Source organism: Diachasmimorpha longicaudata, chromosome 11, assembly GCF_034640455.1.
Source record: "Diachasmimorpha longicaudata isolate KC_UGA_2023 chromosome 11, iyDiaLong2, whole genome shotgun sequence".
Lineage (NCBI taxonomy): Eukaryota > Metazoa > Arthropoda > Insecta > Hymenoptera > Braconidae > Diachasmimorpha > Diachasmimorpha longicaudata.
The window spans coordinates 6,728,756-6,742,931 of NC_087235.1; the positions used below are offsets into that span (position 1 = coordinate 6,728,756).

Here is a 14,176-nt window from a genome sequence, read left to right on the forward strand (position 1 = left end):
CCATTATTCCTCACATTATTATGTCATTCCTTGGAAATGCGCACGTGGCAGTGCCCGTGCAGCACGACTCCACGAGTTACGAAGTTACGGTTACTTGCCTCCTGTCGGCATCTCTCCCAGTCTCAAAGCCCTATCACAATCCCCATCACGTTACTGGCTGGGGAGGGGTGCTCCTTTACATGCGATCCTCGCTACCAACCCTTCGTATTGCTGATTCCGACAGTTGGCTGTCGATACGGCAAAGCGGGGAAAAACAAGAGCATAAAAATGTGGAACAACATACGACGGGAGAAGGAACTCAAAACACCCCGAGTTTTTAAGCGAACGGGGAAACAGTGGGGGCGGACTATTTTTTGAGTTGGGAGAAATGAGAGGATATGGTGAGTTCAGGTAATCGGAGTGTGGAGTATGTCAACAACTCCACATGAAAAAGTCTTTTTCGCGATTCGGAATTATAATTAAACACAAATTTAATTCTTTTGGTGAGGTTTTTGAATGAAAATTAATTGGATGTTATGGTTGGGGTATGTAGAGGTGGAGGACGAGCTTTTGATATATATTTTAGGTCTAGTACTGGTCGAAATATAATTGGCTAGTAAATTTGCGAAACGATACGTAAACAATGTCATCCTAAATTCAAATTCAATAGACTTTACATGAACAAGTATTTTATCCAAGTACACTTCACTAAAAAAATTTTACTGACGTTTCCTGTCATTCAGGAACATGTGAAGAGACTCCATAAATTTCATAGCTTGTCTTTATGTAGTTCCTGGCGTAGGGAAACGCTCGCTTTACATTGTCTGCTGATCAGGCCGGATTTTCCGACCTACCAGACGCGGCCAACATTCAACTCCCTGCAACTCCCGGCAAATAGGGAGGAAAATTCAGCAGTCCAACGCACTCCCCCAAGACAACTTTAATCACAGGGTCGCGTTCCTCATCCCTCGAATCGCCCTAATCTCATGACTTTTACCATTTAAAATTGCTAAATAAAAAAAAACCGAACGTTGCAGTGCTACGGCGTCAATTTCATCCCGGTTATGGGTGACGGTATAGTGCTAACAACTGAGGCGTAATGAACATGTACACACGACGGTACAGGCGTGCCACAAGCTTCGTATCACTTTGCAATTACGCCATCCGCGTTGCGTGAAATAGCGATATGACCCCGGGTGGAATATATACATGTATACGGAATACAGAATGAGGGGAAGGCAACGAAGTCAGTAAGCCTGCATTTGACACACGTAGAGAGCCAAGCCCCTCTTCCCTCTCCCTCCTTCAACCCCTGTCTCATCCATCCCTCTGCATTCCGCCATTGGATTCTGCGCATAAATTCTCATAAAAAATTCAATCTCAGGCGCCAATATATTCAATTCCGTGGGATTCCTTCGATGGGATTTTTTTTCTCTTCACCTAAGAGAATCGAGTATCCCTCTCTGCCCATTGGGCTTTCATATATTACATTTGAAAATCACAAGAATTTTTCTGGGCTCAGTTTTCACTACGGCACAAGGGGCGAGGTGGGGAGGGGGGTAAAAAGGGGGAATGTGAATGGGTCTCACAGGAAACTCATTCTCCATGAGTACAGGGTGGGGCTGTCACGAGGCACTGAGACACGTGTCCGGGAAATGTGACCGTGTTTCACGTGTTTACCTCACTCTGTGTATATATTTACTTCATAGTGAAATGGCTGGCCTCCAACCTTGCCAATCCCTTCGGTTACCCTCGCACAGCGCTCCTCATCCCCCCGTCAAAAGTAATTTTCCAACGAATGGGATTAACGTGAAAAGGGGCAGGAGGAAAAAAAAAATACAGATGAAAGCCATTTGGAGAATTCTATCCAGATGAAGATCGATCGACATCTCTGAATCACTTTGATTTCCTGGGCTCTCCCTAATGTGAATGACCGATAGGAAAGAAAAATCTGATGCTGAGCATTGGTGTTCATAGTTAACCGAGGATGACTGAAATTCTGGAACTGTCTGCAGTGGTGATTGCCAGTGAAATGAAATGCTACGGAGAGGTGGATCCTTTTACATGGAGGAAGGGAGTATCCAGGAGAGTGAGCGATTGAGGGGTTGAAGTTTCTTGCTGGATTGGTTAATGTGGTCATCAATCACCAGCAGAGAAGAGTGTGCTTTGGAGGGTGCACAGGTCGTTTGATTACCAACAATCTTTGAGGGTTGAGAAGAAGGGGACACCAATTTTTTTTTTACCCTCAGTTTTTGTGATTGATGATTGAATAAATAAGTCGATAATGACCACCAGAGAATTTGTCAAACTCGACGAATGATAGAAATTGGTCTGAATGAGATTGAAAAATCGATTTTAATGATATAGAATTGATAAGGGCCATTCACTCGACGTAACGCGGGACGAATATCGTCTAGAGTTAAGACGCCAACTCAAATCAGTCCCTTTTTGGCGGCTGATGGTTGTTGGAAAGTTGATAAAGTCTTTAATGGTTTCTCAATAGATTCTCAAAGCCTCTCGATGGCTCTGATCCTCTGAAAAGCACTATTGAAACTCCTATAATGGATATGATGTACTGGATTAGCATAAATGCTCGCATCGTTGCCGAAGCTATCGCTAACTTCCATCGATTCAATATGTGTAAAAGGGTGTGGGGAGGGACTAGGGCAAGTGGGGACTTGAGCCACACAACTGGTGGAATATAAGGCAGCATTCTGGCCTCGTCGGATTAAGTTACACTCGAGCAAGAGACGTTTGAATTAGGGGAAAATTGAACGCTACGTATCCACACGGCCCTTGAGTAGTGGCAACCTCTTGTGGTTGTAAACAAGCCGTTAATAATTTAAGCCTTTTGCCCAGTGGCAACCGTTGCCACGCACTCGAGTGGATTCAAATCTCTTATTGTTGCTCCCTCACTCCTGCATCTCCTTTCTCACTTCACCGAATTGCCTTTCCACTGCTGCAGATTCCATATACCTTTTATCCCATGTATTACTACTCCAACTATCTACCACCCCTCTACCCCTACCACCATACACCTATTTACCAAGTATTTCCCGATAGGAATGGATCATCGGCCATGTAGAGTGATAAACTGTGAACGAGCAATCGACATGAATATGCACCAAATTGGAATGAATTGAGGCTCTGATAGGGAGTGGAGTGAGGATTTGATAAATTAAAAGTGACAGGGTTCGGTGAATTTTATACCATCGTTTCACCACTCAATTTTTCCAGTTTGAATTATGCTGCATTTTACGTCAATAAAATGATTTTCCACTGAATACAAAATATTCCACAATTACAGGTAAATTGCCGCTAACAATTTAACCTGAATTTGTACGAGATAATTTAATGACACTGTTCAACTCTCATAATGTTCAGAGTGACGCAGCAAAGGGATACGAATGATCGCTCGTATGGACAATGAAAAAAAAGGGTTTCCCGAGAAGGAGGGAAAAAAATTAATCTCCCCTAACCTTTTAATTCTTCCTGTCTCCAGCAAAGATGCATGAAGTTAGTTAAGGGATGAGGTGGGTACCTTGGGTTAGAATTTACGAGTTCTTGGTTGAATTCAACCCCCGAGGCTTACGAAAGAACATAGGTATAAAAAGGAAAATGCCAGCGGAATGTCGAGACGGAGACCAAGAAGTTGGGTAGAGAAATGAGAGGGGTGAGAGAGAGAGGGAAAATACCCCCCAAGAAATGTCCCCCGTGGCGGGCACGAGGAAGATTAATAGGCGATCCCGCATCCGCGCACGTCGTTTCATTCGAGCTTTTTCCTAATAGTCAGCGATTATTTTCAGGGCTCAGATGAGATGAGCAGTAACAGTGAAAGCTGTGTGTAAGGCAACTATTTCTCCCCCTCAACTTGTGGGGGTTGATTCGCTATTTTCCTTCAAAAAGTAACGTTATGGGTGCTTTACGTGGCCGAGCCCGGGGATGTAGCCATCCTTTTCCGTTATTACTATCACTGGCTCGAGGATAAGGGCATCTAGTTAGGTGCGTAAATTGGCTTAAGGGATTTGGTTCACACAGGGTGGGAGAATGCAGTCGGATGGATGGAAGGTGGGAAGTAGGGATTCGAAATGATGGGTGAGTTTAATAGGCGTCGACTCTCCCTCCCCCTTCAACCACCCCCTCCCATCGATCCCTCTTCCGTACTCGTTAAACTGGACTTTGAGGGCCAAATATCATTCTCAAAGTGTACACGTTTCCCCCCGAAATTGTGTAATCTACAGTCGGCAGTTATAATGACTGAGAAGAAAAAGTTTTTGTAACGAATGAGCTTAATCCACGTATTCTCCCTATAACTGGCTATAAATCCCTTTGATCATTGACACTGTCTATATTCATCTTACGAATAAAAAAGACACAATGCGATAAGCTGTTGTGAGATATACGAAGTGCCAGTTGTGCGAGTGAATCGCATTCGACGGATCGAGATTTTCCGGATCTATCCTAGGTCATCCCTTCTTAACAGTATTCACTCAAGATGTTCTGTTCTTTGGTCTCGAATATTGAATTTGACACGCGGGGAATATTGTTTCGTGAGAGATCAAGTTGAAGTGGCACACGAATGAAGTCAGGAGTTCGCCTGGGACCAGAGCCATTGGGATTGTGGTAAGCAGGCGAGTGGAAGGGTAGGGAAAAGTGGATGGGTGAGGGGGAGAGGGGTGGGAAATAGGAGAACAGGATATCATGATCGTCGGAGACGAGATGGAAACTCGAGTTTATATTGAGAAACGTCTGTGCAACGTTCCACCGAGCGTTGTAACTCAGCGAGTAACTCTGATTGCCGTACGCTGGTGGGATATTCCCTTAGTGTCCTTGCCACTACTTGTCTCCAGGCTATTCCACGTTATAACTCCCTTCTACTCATGCAACAGTCCTCTCATTTCTCCCCCACAACTGTATTACGGTATTTCTCACTCTAACACTTTCATACCCAGGAAACTAATTCCCATCAATTGCAGCACTTTGATCTAATACAATTGCGATAATAACTGATAAGTTTGTCAGTCACACTGGGAGTATTTCTGTCATTTGTAATTTGTCCAGTAACATTAGATACATCTGGTCCAGTGAATTCATGGGTTTTCGTCTGGAAAAGTTTATTCCAGATCGTGTGGAAATGAGGTTACAGGAAAGTTGAGATACTGGTGAGTAACTCTACACTAACTCTCGTTGCTGAGTATTAGCCCTGGTCCTGCCCTATCAGATTCCTTTCCCTGTGGTTGTATACAGAGGCATGTCATTCCTTTGTCAACTCCCCTGATTGCTTTCGAGCATCAACTGGCTTTCTTACTCTTCCACCAAACTTCACTTTGTTTTCTTGTATGAAGATGCTCTTTCTTGGGTGAGATACTGTCCTATTGGCCATCTCTACATCCACTTCTTCACTCGCCTTTCGTATCTCACTCCATTTCTCATCACGATACACTCCATGTAGGTACCACCAACACGACAATCCTAGTGACAAGATCCATTAGAAGTGGTTTACTTAGGTCCTTCTAGGATTAGTAATACGGCATCCATCGTCTTTGTTCTCGACTCCACCTTACCCTCATTCTCCACTCAAATGACAACCCCACGACAGTCAATGTAAACCTCCCAGGACACTGACGGTATCAATTGTCATACCTCAAAGAATTTCACACAACCCCATGAAAATTATTTGATTACTCACTAATTGATATATCCTGGAGTTGTGACGTAGTTGATGGTGTAATTAAAATTCATACCAACAATTTCCATCAGAACTCCACTTTGAGAAACTCGAGGCGGGATGACACATAATGTATACATTCAGTGTACTTGGATAATTCAACATGTGGAAGACGGGTGAAGCTGAATGTACTCCTTTCTGCTGAAGAGACATAAGTCCATGTCGTTGTGAGTTTCACTCGGCTTCGGTTTCATTGTGGTTATTTCCCAGGGTCTCGGGTATCGTGACTACATCGTACGACTATACGTCGCTGGTGGATCCTGGAAGACAGAAGGTAGTGGTCCTGGCTCACAGTGACTCAGTGCTTTCATCAGCCAACTTCCAACCCGACAAATTGCAACATGATTTTCGAGAGAAAGAGGGAGAGAGATATATTCTCACAGGGACCCGCACCCACTGTCATATCAGTGCACGACAAATGCACGGGGATGAGACATTATGCGACTGAATGTATCACTCTTGGTTGAGTTGAATGTGTATGTTCCAACTCCTTCATTCTCGGATTATTGTAGAATTGTCTACGGGTGTACCCTTTACCGTTGACTGTCTCCAACCCTCCGACATCTCGCGCGTCGACACACGGGGTGAAGACATTGTTAAACATAGAGATGTTTGGATGCTTGGAAGTTACCAGAAAGCATAACATTTGTACTATGGAATGACATAAGATGTCATAATTGAGATAATTAAAGCCCCACCGAGGAAGCTTGAAAGTGTACCTCAAAGTTGGACAATAATTCTGCATTTACATCTGAATTAGTAGCACAATTACTAGGTCCCTAACTCGTTAATTTATTCCGTATCTAAAATTGGATAATTCGTCATAAATTCTCGGTGAATATAACGGGGAAATTTCCTTTTGAAATATTAACGGAGATGAAAGGTCGACTGGAATTGAATGAGTTATTACAGGTGACCATTTTTTACGTTACTGCACATTTTGGACTTGAAAAATTAAATAATAACCATTGAGTACATTATTATTGTTACACGCTACTAACAATAATTTATTCTTGATGTACGTCATTGAGAACACCCTCCGGTAGTCCATTAAATTGGGATCATACGAAAGGATAAAGAGTAAACTAGTCCAATTCCTGAATGTACCGGCTCTACCTTTAACCCTTTGCCGATGAGCCAAAACTGGACGTTCGAGTAGTCGAGCAAACAAGAAATATCCGATCCCAAAGGAGCTTCCCGAGGTCTCCCAGTTCTGTTTGCTACCCCCGTCCCCCAACCCTTGCAGAAAACTTCCCAATTCACCGGGTGTATACACACGTGATTACCTGAACTATTGGTGCATCGGCGATTAAACGACGCCCAAGCTCAACATACATTAACTTTTACAATTTTTTTTTTGTCCAGTCACCACTGGCTTGAGTTGACTAAAGCTACCCCCCATGAACATTCACTCTATATCCATTCGTCTTCTCTCCGTTTGCCGAGGTCCAAGTGAACCCACGGAATTCGGAATTTATCATTGCAGTGATTCGAGTGCCGGTCTCGACGTTTCAAGCTGAAATTGCAGTATTCGGTAGGGTAGAGTGGATCAAGATGGGGAGAATGAAACGAGGGTTAGGGGACGAACGAGAAGAATTCAAATAAAATGAGAAAAAAGGTAAAAGCCCCGCGGTTTTTCGGGTTCACTTGTCCTCTCTTCTATCTAGTCTAGTTGGCGCTTTTGTTCCGTATTCTTACAGGCTGATAGTTCGGGCTAAGGTCTGAGGTCTCAAACCTCCACCTACATCACTACCGCACTGCGACAATTCAATGGCTCGATCGCAGACCCCCGTCGAGGTCGAGGACCCACTCCTCTCTCCGTCGCCCTCGCTTCAACCGGAAGCCCGGATAGACACATGCATTGGGGGATTGTCTGTGAAATTATCTAGTGCCTCCACCCCTCACGTGGATAATCCCGATTTCTCCAAAATTAAGGGATTTGTATTTGTTAAGGTATTTACGGCTCCATCAGGGAGGGGGTGGAGCTTTTTTAAAGCGGATTCTTGAATTTTCAAACTCATATCCAGGACTTTGCGGTCGGTACCAATAATTTGCGAAGCAACGCACAGAATAATGAACTAAATATTATTCGCAGTCTCCAACACTCGTCGATGTATTTTTTTTTAATCCCACAACAATGGAGACGAACCATACCATAAATTAAAAAAATATTTTCAACCCAGAAGTGGTGAAATAGATTGAAAATTCGTAATTGAAATATCGTTTTTTTTGTTCAGCGATTGTTTTTTTGTGTGAAAACAATAGGTTACCCTCCGTCTCACCCTCTACATATCTATCCCGTCATAAATACCTTAAAATATAGATTTTGTATCGCAGGGAAAAAATCATGAATTTATATGCATTGGCGAAATGATAAAGCCAGCATCGTGTGTACATTTATTATCGGTAGCTATCCACCCTCTGGCTTTATTGACCTATATTTTTTATTCATCCTCATATGTATGTTCATCCCTGTAGCAAAAAAAAAATTGCTCGTCAATTTGCGATAAATATTTAAGCACACAAAATTTTTCCTCCTCAGTGGTATTTTTTTCTCTAGATAGAGGTAACTTAATCTCGCGGATCTTCTAGGGGGTGGTGAGAGGGAGGGGGTGTTGACGAGATGAGGCTATCGCTGGTGAGAATATCTTAGGCTGTGTGGAAAGGTAAAAAGAAGTGAAGAGGATGGAAAAAAATGTTGAAGTTCGAGGGGTGAGTTTGTCAGTGAGAAAAGGGCCCTCGCATTTTCCTGCTCCATCAATCTTCGGCAGGGAATGACGTTAATACCCGAAACGTCTTCAGGGCTCTTGCGATTTTCCAGTGGAAAAGCAAACCCATGGGCTACTGGAGAGAACCCACATTAGTGGGATTTCTCTACCTAGATGAAATATCCGTCGTGTTTCATTCCTTCTTTGTACACTTTTCCTGTACCAATTTCATTCCCCCTTCACACCTACATTACTCTCTGTGGGTTATACCAAAGACCTTGGACATCGGTGTGGTCTTCATACATAAATGCATGGAGGTGGAAATCCACCCCTGGGGGAGGAAAGAAGGGAATTAGAATTATTTTGTCGCTACATCGGGAAATGTACACTGGTGCAAAGGCTGAGATAAATAATTCATAAATTAGAAGAATTGAGGGAGAGACGGGTGAAAATGTTTTTTCAAGGGGGATTATCACAGACTGAAGACATCGTTATTTTTTTGTTCCCTCGAATAGCCATTTCCCCTTATTTATGAATGAAAAATATTGAATTAAACGTATTCCGAAGTTGTTGAGCAATTCAACCGGTGTCTCGGTCCCTCTGGGGATAATTAATCGGTGGAAATTAGTCATTCAGTTCACTCGGAAAAATGCAATTAATAACACGAAAATGAAAAGAAAAATCGCGAGCGTGATGAATGGAAAAACGGACTTGTCAGCTTATTACTCAACGGGAGAAGATTATCACTGATTGGACGACAAGAGGGGTGGCGAAAAAAATGTAGAGAGGCGGGGGGAGAGAGAGAGAAAAACTGTAACAGACACGGCATCCGCGATTTATCGATTTTAGCGTCGACTGCCTCGAGACAGAAAACTTTTTAAATTATACGAAGCCTTCTTGATCACCTTTTACGCTCCCTCATTTTTTCTCCTCATTACAGAGACTACACAGTGACTACACCGGAACTATACCAGGGCTTCGGAGTACTTTACCTGAGAATGAACAAGCAAGTAATAATTATGCATCAAAGTGAGCACCGAGGCGAGTCTACATCTAATCCAGTTTACCGGTAAGTATCCCCCTCAGAGTATCTCGACATTGCCTGTCTTTTGCTGTTGTACCCTTCATACACACGAAAATTTCTCATCCTTCGCTCCCCCTTACCTCCCTCCGGGGGCTTCACTCAATATTGAGGGCATCTATAATGCCATCAAACTTTACGTTGGCTCACTCAACGACATCCTAAACTCTGGAATGAGGATAACAGATTTATTAGCGATTGGCAATTATCATGTCGTAATTATGATGATTATGGTAAGGGGATCCAGATTACACATGATACGAGGGTAAAATTACGATCTGCTCTGAGAAAATCAGCGAGTCTCGTATAAATTCCCGCTACAGTTACGTAAAAATTCAAGTTCGTATGGTAATTTCTCTCTAAACGACACTTGGAGCAATTTTATTTTCTCCCAGTATGATCCTCGTTAGATCCTAACGCTCAGACCTTTTGATTTAATGGAACCCGTAAAATTCCGGGGAGTTTTGCGACCGCCGGATCACCTCGAGGATTTGGCAAGTCGAATTAAATGGCCGGGGATTTTCCCTCGTCTTCACTTTTTCTCTCGCTCCAGTCAATTATTCAAATGAAAAATTAAATTTATAGCTTGACAGAGATTAATGCGGATCTTCCCCCAAAACTGTTGAATCTCGGAAATGTATATTTAATTGCCAATTAGCAATTTAAAAAAAATCAAGATTAATAATTTGAATAACAAAATTTCCCCGGCTGTATAATTAATCTCTAGCAACTCCATTAATCGACTCTGTCGGTTTTTCGTTAGCGATTTTTCAAGCGAATTCATTCCCTTCTCTCTCACACCACTTTCATCCCCTATTTCACCGTAACTTTCATCATTCTACGCTGCGTATCACCGGAAATCACGGACGGAAGTGCCCTGTACGGGATCGACAGAAGGAAATTGAGTCGTCAGAGTTTAATGGCCGCTTCGATGAGCTTGAAAATTTGTCGTGGAAAATATATAATCCATATTTTAATATGCAAAAACTCCGTAATTTGTATTACTGGTTTTCACGCTTCATTAGACGGAGAGAACAGATCCGATAAAAATTGCGGAACCTTCTCCAAATAATTTGCGGGGATTTACGTAATTTTTATTGAACTATTTCTCTCGTACCGAGGGTTGAAAAAAAAATCGATTAATTTTTTATGCATTGAACCCCGAAAAAAGCACGAGGCAAACGCCAAACGCAAACCTATAATCCGAATATGTACTCTGCCCTGATAAAGCCCCAATTTCGTAATCAAGTATTCACATATTTTGTCGACTTTGCGGCAAATATTCCGTACTATCCAACGGCGATAGAGTAATCATTATACCTCACGGTATCCACGCCTCTCATTGATACTCCCTCATATTCACAGTTGATATTATATCATTTCCTGGTTGATTTATACCCACAACCACTGGTGTGTCATTTGCCCATACCCAGTTTGATTGAACCGTTGAATTTTCCAATTCCGGCCAATTTTCCCCCAATCCTCGCCAGTTTGCCGTTATATTTTTTCCGTAATCAGTCGATCCATCGTGTTTTGACATTTCATTATTCCCTACCACTCAATAAAACAGGGAAAAATGAACCCGAAAGAAGAATTAAAACCTCTGTTTTGTTGTCGGCTTGAGACGTAATTGAAACTGGATTTTTCCCCCGAATAAAAAAAGCAGAAGAAAAAACAAGAAGCAAAAGCGACGATTGTCACGCGCCCCGTTGTTTATTTCGATATTGAGTGTGGTTGAACTGGGTTTAGGTGGGGTAGAATAGCGTCAAGTGAGTGAGAATCGTGATCGGGGGAGGGGGAGGACACGAGATTTTGAAGTGAATCGAGGGTGACAGTTATTTGCTATGGACACCGGCCGACGGTGTTTCCCGAACGTGACGAACGTGACCGAAGGACGATTTCCGGGATCACTCGCGTGCCATTCCATCATACACACCTGACCGTTCTCCATATTGCCTTCTGCTCGATTCCATCCACCATTCTTCCCCTTTTAAAACCCTCGACCATTCATTCTTCAGGTCAATAAAAACGAATTAAATAATACCGTGTCCCGCAGGGTTCCCTCTCAGTGGAGATGGTAAATGTTATCGTCCAGTCTGATAAACGTGAATTTGAAGACATTTTTTGGTTGACAAAAATATAAATTATTTTACAGTTAATTGATAAAGTTTTTTAATTTGATATCGGATTATTGACCTTCGTCCATCCCAGAAGTATATTTTCATGACAGCTCTGACATTTTGGTGGGATGTGACAGTAGTTATTCTCTCACCAGGAAAATATTTTTCAAACGAAAAATGAAAATGAAAATTTATGTTTATAAATTTCTGGAAATACACCTTCACCAAAGGAAAGAACAATTTTCACCAAAAATTTTTTCTCTGTGTCGTTATGATGTTTTTTCATCTCCACCATTCCCGGGTTGCCCTCGTGCACTGGGACATTCTCCACTTCCCGGGTATATCTGTGTATGGTAATACCGTACGGTGTCTCGTGGGAAATTGTGCGCAACCATTATAGCACACTGAAAGTGACGCGAAGAATTTAATGCGATCTACCTACGTGAATAAATATAACGAAAAAAAATATATAAATAAATAGCACTGGAAAAATATAAATGGGAGAAACACACATTTTGAATTCATAAGAATTTTTTTAATAACAAGAAAAAATTGCATTAATATAACTTTGCAACAGCTGCTCCGTGTTTTCATTTTAGTTTCCGTTTTGGTGGAATGGGAGGAACGCACCTCCGTTCAACTAAATACAGTTTCATTGTGCAAGTCCCATCTGCCATCGATTTTCCCTATATTTTTATTCCCCTACGGTGCTAGAAAATTAGCTCTCAATGTTCAAGCGAAAAATCTTAGAATTTTTGACAATCACTCGTTCACCCGACTTCTCTTTCCATTTTTCGACTTTCAAGTCCAAATGATAACGAAAATTATCAATGAAATTGGTTCAGACGAATAAATAACGCAGACTTCCAGGGAACCCACCTCAATAAAACAATTTTATCTGTCAGAACACGTCATTCCGAAAAATAGCTCCTTCAATTTCACCCCCATCGGCCATAGTAGCTTTCGAGGAATTTTTCAGTGAGGCAAAAGTTTTATTTAAGTACCCGAAGCTTCCAAAGAAACGCAACTGTCAGCGCTATGTGGCGGTGTGAGAGAAAGAGATGGGGAAGGATAAGGGGGTGAGGGAATATCCCCACTTTACTCCCACTTCTTCGAGTATTCCGAAAGCAATATAGAAGTGCCGTGTGCTTTTTCTTTTTTTCCCTCCCATTTTTTCTTCACTCCTCCACTTTAACTTCCTTCAGCCTCAGATTTTCGCTCTCTTCGGTTTCCTCCCCTTCCCCTCCCCAATCGCCCCCGTCAGACGATACGATCGTCTAATAAATATGTATGGATTGCAAAAAAGTCCATGGACGACGAGGAAAAATGAGGAAACAATACAAAAGCTCACTTCATTCCCTATATATAATATTATCATATCCAAATGGGCCAAGGGGGAGGAGGGGGAATATAGTCCAAAAGTTATGAGCACACGAGAGATATGCAACTTAGGAGTAAAGAATTCCCAAGGGTGGTGGAATGAAGTGGTGGGTGGGGAGGAGGGTGGAAAAATTGGCCGCAAGTAATGGGATTAAGCGTGCCGTTGCACGCCCGTTGCTGGGATCATCCCAGAAGAAACTTTGCACTTGGCAACTTTTAATGTCTCTCCTCCCTCCCTCCTGCCCCCTACCTCACTCCCTTCCTGTTCACCTTCTTGAGGAGTGCTTCCTGCTAGCATTCCATCCACTGGGCTTCTCCCATTTTATTCCACTCTTTTGTCCTCAGCCACTCTTCGATGGCATACTTCAACAATCGGGTTAAATCCCCGCTCCGCAGTATCGTCTTCGTCACTTTTTTTTTTCACGATGAATTTTGTTGGAGTTTGAAAAAAAAATGGTATCTGGAAGTTCGAGAGGCTTGATCCCGCGATTTATGTAGACTCTTGAGACTAAATGAGTTTGAAGAAGAGGTAAAAAAAAATCTTTGTACGAAAGTTGTGGAATAAGGTGGAGGGAATATAATGGTGCATAATTTATGTTCATGGTTGGGAGAGGAAAATATAATTTTTGTGATAATATAAGTGGACGTTGTTGGGCAATTACTTGGGAGATTTAAAGCAAACAAAATTGAAAGTAGTGAAAGATATTTTTTTTACTGTAGGGGAGGATATTTTTTATTACTATTATTGCCCCGAGTTATAATACTTCACTCCATGAGGGATGATGAATTCAGTAATGTGTCGTTCTTCTTGAGAAGAGGTAACAATGGAGGGTAGCAAAATAAATAAGAAGAGGTCGTATAGTCTGTTGCGTAAACACATCCGAAGGAGAATGGCATTCGACCTTATAGACAACAGCCCCTCACTGGAGTTTATCCTGGGCGTCGGCCAGTGTATGTATGTGGATAAACGACAAAATGCCAGAGGGTGTGATTCGTCGTACTGGCGTTTACAATAGACCCCCTGAAGACTCGAGGCCAGGGTGTAGTGCCCTTGCGTTACGAGGCTTTCGTGCCCAAGCGTAAGGTGGACGATCATCATCATGAACATTCACGAGGGGTTTGCCAAAGCTGATCTGCAGATTCACGACTTGCTTAACTCCGAGGATACTTCGTTTCAAGG

General features: G+C 42.4%; 1 protein-coding gene across 1 annotated transcript in view; it reads left to right on the forward strand.

Annotated features, from left to right (window-relative positions):
• The window catches only part of Urm1 (Ubiquitin-related modifier 1), a 74,086-nt gene that overhangs the window by 48,453 nt on the left and 11,457 nt on the right, over window positions 1-14,176 (forward strand). The window contains exon 6 of the transcript XR_010299856.1: window positions 9,356-9,484. The gene's annotated coding sequence lies outside the window, so the exon portion shown is untranslated. The remainder of the gene's footprint in view (window positions 1-9,355; window positions 9,485-14,176) is intronic.